Source organism: Pelophylax lessonae, assembly GCF_965119305.1.
Source record: "Pelophylax lessonae genome assembly, chromosome: 1".
Lineage (NCBI taxonomy): Eukaryota > Metazoa > Chordata > Amphibia > Anura > Ranidae > Pelophylax > Pelophylax lessonae.
Window position 1 is genome coordinate 535547066 of NC_138768.1, and position 12811 is coordinate 535559876.

Here is a 12811-nt window from a genome sequence, read left to right on the forward strand (position 1 = left end):
AGAAGAAAAGGAGCACCATACCAGAAATTAAGAATCCAAAATGCGTTCATTTTTTTTTACATTAAAAATTGCAGAATACTTGCCATTGCATACTGGGGCTTCTAAGGGTCCCTTTCACTAAGGCTTAATGTGCTGGTTGACTTGCAAACTCAAAAGGGTTAGACTCATTTCTAAATTGCAATGTTGGATGAAGCAGGCTCTCACAACTGCTTTTGGCAGCTAGGGTTTCTTATGTAAATATTCAAAGCCATATTGTAAAAGCTTACAGTCATACATCCCAGTGCTGCAAGCATACGGACACCTACATTCTAAGACTATATTAGTCAGAAGATAATTACCAAATATTTTACTTTATTTATATTTCATGACTCAAATCATGTCTGAGGAAACACAAAAACAGAGGGAGAACATGTACTACATATGCAGCATTCTATAGAGATTGTGTCTTGTAGGAAATTAAACCATATGCATATATCGACAGTGGGAGTATTTGTAAATTGTCCAGTATTATTGAATTCCCCAGCACAAACCAAAAGTTTGTATTGAAAGTCCAGAGGTGGTCTACCCGATACAAATAAGAAGTCTTTTGGGGGAACCCTGACCTCACAAAAGAGCCATGTGTTATATTTTTGGCATCTAACAATTTAAATACTTCCTAAGCTAGAGTCTATCAACAAATCCTGCTAAATATACAATGGGACAATACAGCAATAAATGAGGTGAATGTTATATGCACTACACCCCTTTCAGGAAGTATAAAACACCCCTATGAGCAAAGCAAAACTACATTCTTATGCCCCATACACACGTGCAGATTATCTGCAGACTTACCAAAACCATATAATATGAGGTCAAACCTAAACACTTTCAATTTGTATGCAATCCGGCAGGCCCTTGCACTACATAGAAAAGGTAAGTCTGCAGATAATCTGCATGTGTGTATGGGGCATAACTTAATAAGCAAACATAGGTTGGCAAACATCAGTGTGTCATGGGCCACAGTTTGAGCACTAATGGGGAAAGAGAATTTTTTTTAGACACCTACATAATAGAGAAATGTAAGCAGAAAGTTTTAGGTTGGCTGGTTTACAAGACTGAATTCATGCACGGACAGTAGAGTACAGTAGAGCAAATCAGCAATTTGTTGTTTAGTCTGTAACAAGTTTACCTTCCTTCCCACTGCTGATATGCCTTGTAGCTGCACCCAAATACTCACCAAGACCGACATAAAAAGATTGTATTGGCTTATTTACGAAGGAAGAGCAGGTTAGGGCTATATGATACCAAAAGAACAGCAGCAAAAGTTCCCTCTTTCCAGTAGTATCTTTAACCTCTGCCACAGGCTAATTCAGATTTGATAGGTCAGGCAAGACTTCTCCCTTTTAAGAATCATCAGCCTCTCTCATAGGCCAGTTGTGGACCTTCTATGCCTAGACAAGCAATGGAAAAAGCAGAACTCTTCTTCACCTTCCTCCTGCAGACAAAGAGGGATGAGAAGCAAGAATTTGACCTCTGAGTAGTTACATCAGCCCAAGGCACCAGGCCTGGGAGGCAAGTGCCTGTGGACTCTCTCAGAACAGCCTCTCTGGGCAGCAGGCTTTGAAGGCAAAGGACTGGACACTTCTCACTAGTAGGCATAGCCTGGGAGAGAAAGGGCCTTTCTAGAAGGTCTACCCAAATAATAATAATTCTCCAGCCAACATCACTGGCATAAACCTCTCGGTGATTGTCCAGGGTGAAATACATATTCATAACCCAATACATTGTATCTTACTGCTCGTCCAACTGAAGAACACTTAACATTACTGGGCATTAGGCTGGTTGAAACTCCAGCTGCAAAGATTAAATTACTAGGCACACTCCAGCTTAAGGTAGGGTCTCTGCAAATTGAAACTTTTTTTTTTTCAAGAAGAGACCTTTTTTTTAGTGTATGCGTAGGCTGCATTCAGCACTTGACTGGCTGTTATGCTGACACTCTTGCTTCAATACTTTCTGAATTACTGGACCAAAACAAGTATAAGGATTAGGAAATTTGAAAAACATACAAATCACAAAGGCTGCCATCGCTGATCATGCTAGTTCCCTGGCTCTTATGCTGATGCTTTGGCTTCAATGCTGTTTGAGTTTCTAACCTGGAGAAGTTGTAGAGGTAAGGAACTGTGACATTTTTCTGACCCTCATTTACAGTATGCTTGTTCTAGGTCTGTGATTTAAAAGAACTGAAGTCAGGCACAGTTACACATCTAGGATTGGCATAGCGGTGCAAGCAATTATAGCCCCCATACTTTGCTAATGACAGATTCAATATGTGCTATATTTTACAAGCATGAAAAGAGGTGGGATGGTATAGTCACATTGTTTACAGACACCACAGAGAATCTGTTAATGGAAAATTGGTCTTGAGATTTATTAAATAAATAGTGACAGGCCCCCAATTGAAAATGAGAGTACTATTCTTTTTTTCCACCATACCTGCATACAATGAAAGCTCACTATTATAATTTTGACAATACCTTGTTAACACCCTCAGCTACTTGAATGGGCAGTTGATCAAACATCTGATTTGCTTAAGTCTCAATTAAATGTATTATTAAATAATACATATGATTTAAAGTATTATTATATACGGTGAGGCATTTTTCTATCTTGACAGTAAATAGAACTAAGGGCAATGTGCAGTAGCTCACATCAATTAGTATGAAATAATCTTACAACTAGACAGGCTAAGGTATACTCATATATATATATATATATATATATATATATATATATATATATATATATATATATATATATAGTCACTACGCGCTACATAGGACCAGATTTACAACACATTATTAGACACAAAGCCTGTGCCTATAGGCCTGTACCTAAGGGCAAGCAAGCTTTCTACCTTGCTTTTGCCACTCCATTTAGTGCTAAACAAGGTTGTATGTGACAATGTGACACCAACCTGCTGTCTGCTCTTTGGCAGGGAAACTTTACGTATGTGCATTGCTAGGCCAGCAGTTCCTGGTTAGGTACCCATTCCAGAAAGTCTTTCAGTGGGCAGTCATACCCAGTACGTTTTTACTTACTTACACAGCCAGAATGAGGCTGCAACAAAATGTGACTGCAAACTACCTCATATGTGATGCACTCAGGTGCTGAATCTTGACATTGACCTTGCTGCTGCAGATGCACTAGCAACAGCAAGCCATAAATGAGTATTTGTGTGAGTAAGGGATAAGGAAAGGCTCTGGGAAGTTGTCACCACTAAAAAAGTCCTGGATGGTAAAGCCCCATTTAAAAGGTGTCACCCATATACTGCCCCCCACTCACCAAACCCCAATGTGTGATACCTCCTTTAGTTAGCTGTTGCTTAACACAACCCCTTCTCATTTACAGGAGAGAGGGGCAAGGATCTGGGAGCACACTTGTTAAAGGAGGCATTCCGACATCCCAAAATCTCCTGGGCCCAGAGCTGACATAACCACTGGCCTGTGAAAGAGGCCCATGTCCCCATCAACATATGGACAAGGTGCCTTGGGGTGGCGATGGCAGGTCTGCTCTGGATTTGGGGGGGCACCCATGACAGTGTTTTATGCTACCTTTTGGCATGGGGTTTCCCTTAAAAGCTATACAAGCACCAAAGACCACCATCTTCATTGGTGGGGATAGGGGGTTTGAGAAATGTTTTTAGTTTTTTTTTTCTATTGATGTGAAAAAACACTCTTTCAAATTTGATGAATCTTTACCTATGCGATTTTGGGTGACATTGTCTAGATACAGTAGCATTTTCTAAGCAGACTTAAGGCGAACACCCAGACACTCTCTTAAATCCCAATGTTGGCTTTTCTGTTTTGACGTAACACATTCTTAACCCCTTGGCATAGGCTACCAATGTCACTTTAAGGGGTTTGCTATGGTTGGCACCGCATCCCTTTTAAAACATCCACATATTAATTACACAGATTCTGTGGCAAATTCTTGTGTTAATGAAACCCCCTCGATGCCGGATCTGCAATACATTTGCCTCCAAATGGGTGTAATTACTATGTTTTTAAGGGATGAGGTGACCACCTTAGGATTGGCTCTTCTGGGAGGCGGGGCTTATGGACATGTGCCCAGCATGATTGGCCATCTTATGATCTACAAACTCCCAATTGCAAGTAGCGAACAGGAACTTGCAGTATATATATATATATATATATATATATATACACACACAGTAAACCCCCCTCCATTGCAGGGGTTACGTTCCGGACCCAGCCGCGAAAAGTGAAAATCTGCAAAATAGAAAAACCCTATTAAAATGCATTGTAGGCATGTTTTTTTTTACTGTCACTGTACGTGTAAAAGCATTTTAAGGTCTTTAAACACACTTTTAAAACAATAGAAACTCATTTAAATACATAAAAGATACTGAGAGACATAGCAAGAGCTATGGAAAACACAAAAATATTTAATTTGTAATGATTTATATAGTAAAATAACATTACAAAAAAAAACGCAATATACCGGGACCGCAAAAACTGAACCGCGATAGAGCGGGGGTTTACTGTATATATATATATATATATATATTTCTTATTTTTTCCATTTAATATTTAACTGAAATTTTTATTAGGATATATTTATGCTATATCTTTTTTGATTTCTATTTTTTTTGGGTGGAATTTATCATTATATACGTTTTATTTTATATCTATCTATCTATACACATCTGTGTGTGTGTGTGTATATATATATATATATATATATATATATATATATATATATATACATACACACACATACATACATACACACAAATATAGTTATAGGTATATATAGAGATATATAGAGGTGTATCATCTATATTCATATCATTTATATCTAGATCATCTATCTCTACAGTATATAATCGATATCTATATCATCTATATCGATAGCTATATCATCTACCTCTATATTTATTTCATCTATCTCTATATCTATATAATCTATATCTATCCTGGAACATGTTCACATGCAGGAAGTGTAATGTGGCTAGAATTAGGAACTGACGTGTGTGCTAACTAGGAAGTGCATTGGGAAGTGACGTTTGTGCTAGGCAGGAAGTGCATGTGTGGTGAGGTGCACTAAAATACATTCTACCTTCCCCCACCAGCTAACTGACAGATCCCCCCATGCCTAAGGGACAACCAGATCCCTCACCGACGTTACCCTGCCTGTGTTTGCCTGTGTTGTGGCGATCGCTTGTTCGCGAGAAGGCCGAGAAATGGATACATTTCAAAATACACATTACATATCCAAAATACACAAATACAAATAGCCAAATAACAAAAATGTGAGCTGTGTAGAAACGAATAAGCTTTATTGCACATGTATAGACATCATGAATCCAGCACTGTAGCAGTCATGTAAAATTACCCCCCATCAAGGATTCTTTATGGGACGGCAGGAAGGAGTTTGTTTGTAAACATGACTACCCTTTAATAACAAATTTTTTTTTTTTTATATAAATATATAAATAAATAAATAAATAAAGGCACTCGGACACTTCGTTGGATGGAAAAGGCCGCGGCTTATTTTATTAGCTGGTACAAACTTTAAATACTCAACCAACAATATTTTCTTTAACATATTCAAATACAACCAACCCAGTCATGAACAACTCGGGTTGTACAAGAATAAAATTATCATTAATTTTAGCAATTATCCAAAACGCCATTCATAAAACATAACTTACACAACAAAAAACGTCCCCCTCTGATACAGAGGTGACCCAACCAGACTAATATTGTAAGCCGCGACAAACCTAAAGGGAGGGAGGGAGGGGAAAAGCAGGTGAGGATTTTTTGAAGAGATTGAGCTGTGAGGGCTCGGGCGGACCATTAAATAGCCCCCTTTCTGAGGTAGCCTTCCTCCCATAGGAGGAAGAGTGTGGGCGTGGATAGGGGCTCATTCGCTGGGACCACTACTCTAACTAAAAACTGCCTAGTTACTGCAACTAGTTTTGCCCAGCTACACCTGAGGCGGGAAAACCTGAGCAGGAAAGCCAGGAAAACAAGCCTTAGGGTCAAAAGTTCACTAACCCCTGACATAACTTACCAGTATAACCCATATTAAAATGGCCTCACTAATGCTAACTACCTTACTCTCACCCTTCCACCATCCCATAAGAAAGGGGGGCTTATATTAGCCCCCTTTCTCATATGGGACGGCAGGAAGGAGTTTGTTTGTAAACATGACTACCCTTTAATAACAAATTTTTTTTTTTTTTTTTTTATATATAAATATATAAATAAATAAATAAATAAATAAGGCACTCGGACACTTCGTTGGATGGAAAAGGCCGCGGCTTATTTTATTAGCTGGTACAAACTTTAAATACTCAACCAACAATATTTTCTTTAACATATTCAAATACAACCAACCCAGTCATGAACAACTCGGGTTGTACAAGAATAAAATTATCATTAATTTTAGCAATTATCCACCAGACAGGCGATCCTCATCGCCTGTCACCACACCCCCGAAGCGCGGCCAGTTCTATCATAGTACCAAGGTTGGCGTTGAAAATGTCCAACCCAATGTTTGAAAGGTGGACCCCATCGTCCCTGTAAAGACCACGGATGCCACCCTCCAAGTCCGAGTGCCTATATGACAAAATATCGCTCTGAAGCAAAAATTTTTCCAAAGCTTTATTGACCCTCTTTCTGACTCTGCCTAAAACCTTAAGGTAACCAGCAGACCACACCAATCTTTGAATTATTTCTGAAAAAACGATGACCGTCCCAGGCAAGGTCTGCTGCACCCGGAGTAGATCATCCCGGATCTGAAAAATCAAACTAAGAGTCTTCACACTACCCACATCGTTACCACCCAGATGTACTACCAAAATGTCAGGGGGGGGGGGGGCGGTTGACAAGTAACCCATCTAAAGTAGCCAATAACTCCACCCACCGCATACCCCTCTTACTAAACCAAAATAACTGAAATCTGTTTCCATCCAGGCCAAGATGATCTGAGTAAATTCTCCTCTTTGCTCTCAGGTGAGCCCAGTGCACGAAGGAGTGCCCCACTATCCAAACTCGTAGCCGATTACCTGGAAGGATCAAAAACAAGATTATGGCGAACATAAGAAGTATAGCAGTCAGACTTCCATCTCCCCAAACCCTTAATCTGACCAACCTCTAAACCCGACCTGGAGGCCTCAGTTGCTGCCCCAATTCTAAAAGAGTGGGAGGAAATTTTTAATGTACCCCATCCAAGCACCTTTAAACATTTTTGCAGCACAGCATTGAACTGAAACTTAGTAAGGACTTTACCATCCCCATGAACTAGAAACATACCGGTATGAGGAGGTCTAATATTCAAAAACTCTGAGACTAGGAAAACTGGGCACACAGAGGAACCTTGAAACCTATTTAAATGACACCAATGCCCGACGCCTGCTTGATCCGTTTTTGATTTGCGCAAAAATATGCTCAGCCTGTCAATATAGCAATGAACGTCCTCTAATCTTAAACCAGAACCTCGAACAGCGGATACTGGTATAAGCTCAGATATTCGCAAGGCGGCAAAAAATAGCAATGAAAAAGCAGCCTTGAATAACGAAACTTCGTGGGTTGAGTAGCATACCCCGGACAAAGCATCACAAAGTTTGATTAAAATGTCTAAAGTGATAGGACGTCTCTGATCCGCAAATGAATTGGATTTCTTGTAACCCTTCATCGCCTGGCGTACCGAGAAAAACGAGGAGCAGGCCGGGAGGCCCTGCAACCTAACAAAAAATGACACTCCTGCTAAAATTTTCCCAATATGAGCCCAGGAATACTTTTTTCTAAACAATGAATTTAGGAAAAGAAGAACCAGCTCCTCAGAAAAAGCAGCATGAGGGCTGTTCACCGCATCCAGGAATTCTAGCCACATAGTAAAGGCTGCTTGGTAGCCCGACCAAGAACTATGCGCCAAGGACTTCTCTACACACTCCGTCACCAACTCTAGACCAGGTCCCAGAGGTGAGCCGGGCATGGGGTACCCACGAGGTCCGCGTCTGGGAGCAGCTGAAAAAACTTTTGTACCTGAAAGCGAGACAGAGAGTCCGCCAGATCATTGTCCTTACCTGGGACATACGATGCCTTAATCCAGATATTAAAGGTTAAGCATTTAAAAACCAGATGCCTCAGCAGCGCAATGACCGGCGGAGATCTCGAGGTCAGACAATTAATTGCGTATAAAACGCCCTTATTGTCCGTCCTTACCAAAATCCGATGATTACTAAAAAATTCCCCCCATATCTCCAGGGCCACCACGATAGGAAACAGTTCCAGTAATACCACATTTTTAACAAGTTTTAAACGTTTCCACCGTTCGCACCAACGCTCCGCGCACCAGTGCGTACGCCAGATGGCAGCGAAACCAACTGAACCCGCAGCGTCAGTGCGAAGAAGGAAATCCTTGTCCAGGACAAAATCTGATTGCCAAACTGCTTTACCATTGAAATGCAGTAAGAACTGAAGCCAAACCATTAAGTCTGCCCTCATCTCATGTGACACTCTGACATGGGCCGAGGGGGACTTCAGACCAGAAACAGCGAGATACAGCCTTCTAGAGAAGGCCTTGCCCACAGGGATTACCCGTGAGGCAAAGGCCAACAATCCCAATAAGGACTGCATCTCTTTGAGGCAAACTTTCTTTTTCCTGATGACTAAAATTAACATACCTCTTAATTTTGGTATCTTGTCAGCCGGCAATCTGAACTCCATCTGGACCGTATCGATGGTGATTCCTAAAAATTCTAAACATGTGCATGGCCAAACAGTTTTTTCAGACGCTAAAGGAACCCCAAACGACTTGCAGAGCATGCAAAAGGTTCTAAGAAGAAATTCACAGTCGGATGTACCAACCGTCCCCATAAACAGGAAATCATCCAGATAATGCATCACCTTGGATGACCCCGTCACCTATTGTAGCACCCATTCCAAAAAAGTTGAAAAGCACTCGAAGTAGTAGCATGACAGGGAACAGCCCATGGGCAGGCACCTGTCAAAATAGAATTTGTCTTCAAAAAATATACCCAAAGAATTAAAGCAGGATGGATGCAGGGGCAACAGCCGAAAAGCTGACTTAATGTCCGCTTTTGCAAGCAATGCACCTTTACCTAAAGTTTTAATAATCACCAGCGCATCCTCAAATGTTGCATAAGAAACAGACGCATCATCAGCATCAATCTCCTCATTCAAGGAAGCACCCCTGGGATAAGAGAGGTGATGTATTAGTCTAAAGGAATTCGGCTCCTTCTTTTGGACAATCCCAATGGGAGATATTCTGAAATTCCTAAAGGGGGGGTAAGAGAAAGGACCCACAAACGGACCTTCAGAGATTTCTTTATTTATCTTTTCCTGAACAACATCAGACATGTTAGTAACCGACTTTAAATTCTGAACAATTGTACAACCTAACCCAGAAAAACGCGGAAGGCGAAAGCCAAACTTGAAACCGTCAGTTAGTAGCTCCGCCTTCCACCGGTCTGGGTACACCCGTAACCACGGGAGCAGTTCTGATACTTTCACCGGCGTTGGGGCCTTTTGGAAAACTTCCTTGCTGGGCCCCGGCCATTCTCCTAAAGCACTTTGCGACTGGATGTGCTCCAGCGCAAAATGCACACTCGTGCCGGTATTTACACGTACCTGGCCATCGACACTGCGAGTCGTTAAAACTGAAACATATCCCCCGCTTATAGGCTGGAGTACCTGCCACCTGCTGGGGAGGGACGGAAGGCACCCTAGGCTGAAAGGGCGGCCTTTGTGGCACAAATAAATCAAGCCACAAACCCACATCTTTAGTACCCCATTTAAGACTAGGGTGCACTGCCATTTTCTGCCTGAAAGCCATGTCGTAGTTAAACCACGCTACTCCTCCAAAGCTTTTATAAGCCTCTAGGATTATTTCTATATGGTGAAATAATCCAACGCTTTTAGCAGGGAACTTCTCACATAGGACAGAGGAGTAAATGCAGAATGCCTGCAACGAATTAAATATGGTTTTAGGCACAAATCTCTTCCTGTCCTCCTCTTCCTTCCTATCCACTTTTGTCATGAACTCCCTAGAGGAGGGTAGCAATGATAAAAGATCAACGTATACACCCTGCCAGATCTTTTCTTTTAAGGCATCAGGTAGGTGGAAACCCAAAGGGGAGACCTCACACGGCATTGATTCCTTCAGAAAACTTTCGGGCAGGTTCTGGGTCTGAGCTACAGAAAATACACTGTTGTCCCTAGTGGCGCCACTAGGTGGCAGCCAGACGTCACAAACTGCTGGAGTAACCTCCACAGGCTTCTGAACCTGTACAGTTTGTACACATTTTTTAAACAGATCAAAAATGACAGAATCAGACAGTACAATAGACTCACCACCCTGCGTGGGCTGATGGCCATGGGGGCTGGGATCCTCCTGCTCTGGTCCCGCTGCATGATGCTCCTGCATCACCGTGCTGGGAAGACATCCTCCCACCTGGGGAGAAGCTGCGCTCTGCTGGACAGCCGGCGCCCATCCGCCAGTCTGGGGTCCCAATGCCGACAAGGGGGGCGGCATGAAGCCCGCCGACGAGCTCCGATTCCTGACGTCCGCATCCTCGTCCGGTCCATCCTCCTCCGCTCTTCCGAATCTTCCGACCGCGGAGCGCCGTCCAGCTGAAGGGGAAAATCTTCTCCTCGTTGTTCTCCGCCTCTTCGTGGGGCCGACCGCCCCGGAACTTCTTCCTCTTCCGGAGTCACGGCCGACGTCAGAGGTCCGGTGACCGAACGAGTCTCCCGGCGGACATGACGCGGCAGCGTGACCTATGACAGAAGCCTCTGACCTCCCGGGTGACGGCATCACTTCCTCCGCCGCCGCCGCTGCTGATGTAGATGCAGCCGAACCTCCGGAACCCGGGTCCCGCGGCAACTCAAGGCACCTACGGATCCAGGCATCGCCTCCCTCCTCTCCTGCCCTCTCGATAAGCTGCCTAAGGAGACTCATAACTGCCCACATGCTCTCGAAGACCACCGCACGCAAGAAGAAGAAGAAAAGCAGGTGAGGATTTTTTGAAGAGATTGAGCTGTGAGGGCTCGGGCGGACCATTAAATAGCCCCCTTTCTGAGGTAGCCTTCCTCCCATAGGAGGAAGAGTGTGGGCGTGGATAGGGGCTCATTCGCTGGGACCACTACTCTAACTAAAAACTGCCTAGTTACTGCAACTAGTTTTGCCCAGCTACACCTGAGGCGGGAAAACCTGAGCAGGAAAGCCAGGAAAACAAGCCTTAGGGTCAAAAGTTCACTAACCCCTGACATAACTTACCAGTATAACCCATATTAAAATGGCCTCACTAATGCTAACTACCTTACTCTCACCCTTCCACCATCCCATAAGAAAGGGGGGCTTATATTAGCCCCCTTTCTCATATTCAAATTACAGTGCAAAGATAAACGTTTACTACATGGATATTGGGTACATGGATATAGAGCTTACAATCTACAAGGGTCAGGCCCAAGAAGTTGTACACACCTTAGCATTAACATTTTCAAAACAACCAGAAACATTATGAATAATAAAGCAAAGGAGCAATGTAAAAAAAAAAAAAAAACACATACATTGATGGTTAGTGTTTGCATAAACCTGCCTTTCCATCTAAACCACTATCAAATATGGCTCCACAGAAGCATGAAAATAAAAAACACAAAAACCTTTGGAGAGCCAAAAGGCAAAAGTATTTATCCAAAAACAGCCTTACTGGGGTATGGGTCCTTAAGCATGCTAGCAAACTGCCCCCCCCCCCCCCAAATAAAAAGCCAATTCAGATACAAGCACATGGTGGCCTCTTTACAGGCAAAGCAAGCCACTCCAGAGCATTCCTTTATATAATATAGGTTATCCTACACCCACCCAGTAAAGGAAACGCCCAGCAGTGTAATTAATTGTGTCTGTTCCTGGCTGAAGTTCTCACATCTGTTGACTAAGGAGTGAAAGTGTTTGTAAGAAAAGGATAACAGACAACAGCATATCTGTATTTGTGCAAGTAGAACGACAGAGAACCTTGTAGGTAGGGGATTCAAACCCACAACGCCAGTACTGCAAGGCAGAAGTGTTAACCACTTAGCCACTTGTTGGTCATGATATTTTGAATTGGATTAATGATGTTGGTAGACGTAGTGGTAGATCATTTTTGTGGTGAAAAAAGTTTATCATGTGGTTTGTGAAGACAGCTGTGTGTGTTTTGAGCTAAGATTTCTGAGATAAAAGTGTTTGAGCATGCTCAGTTGACCTAAAAAGTCTCAGAAATGGCAAAGTGTTTGAGCATGCTCAGTTGAACCCAAGAACTCATTAAGATAAAGTAAGTAAGATATATATATATATATATATATATATATATATATATATATATATATATGTGTTTGAATATAGCGAGCAAGAATAATATTTCTTGCCCCCCAAAATAATACATTATTCAAACTTTTAAGTAATTTCTAACATTGTTTACAATAAAAATGCTTGAGTAGGGAACCCAAAAATTATAGCAAGGGTAATTGTGTTTAAGAATTCAGCAATTGATAGGAAAATGAAATGTCTGCATTTAAAACATTTATTTCTGTACTGCTCGCCTCTTATCACCTGGTTTTGACGGCCGGGTGCACAAATTCAGCGATCGCAAGCAATGAAATTCACTATATCTGGCCAGCTTGCGATTTGAAAATCATTATTTTTCAGGTCTGTTCTGGTGTTGGTCATGCGCACATGTGCTGCCTCCCAGCCGTAGACTGCGAGAGAATTTTTTAGCTTTCACACTTTTTGAGAAATCTTTTTA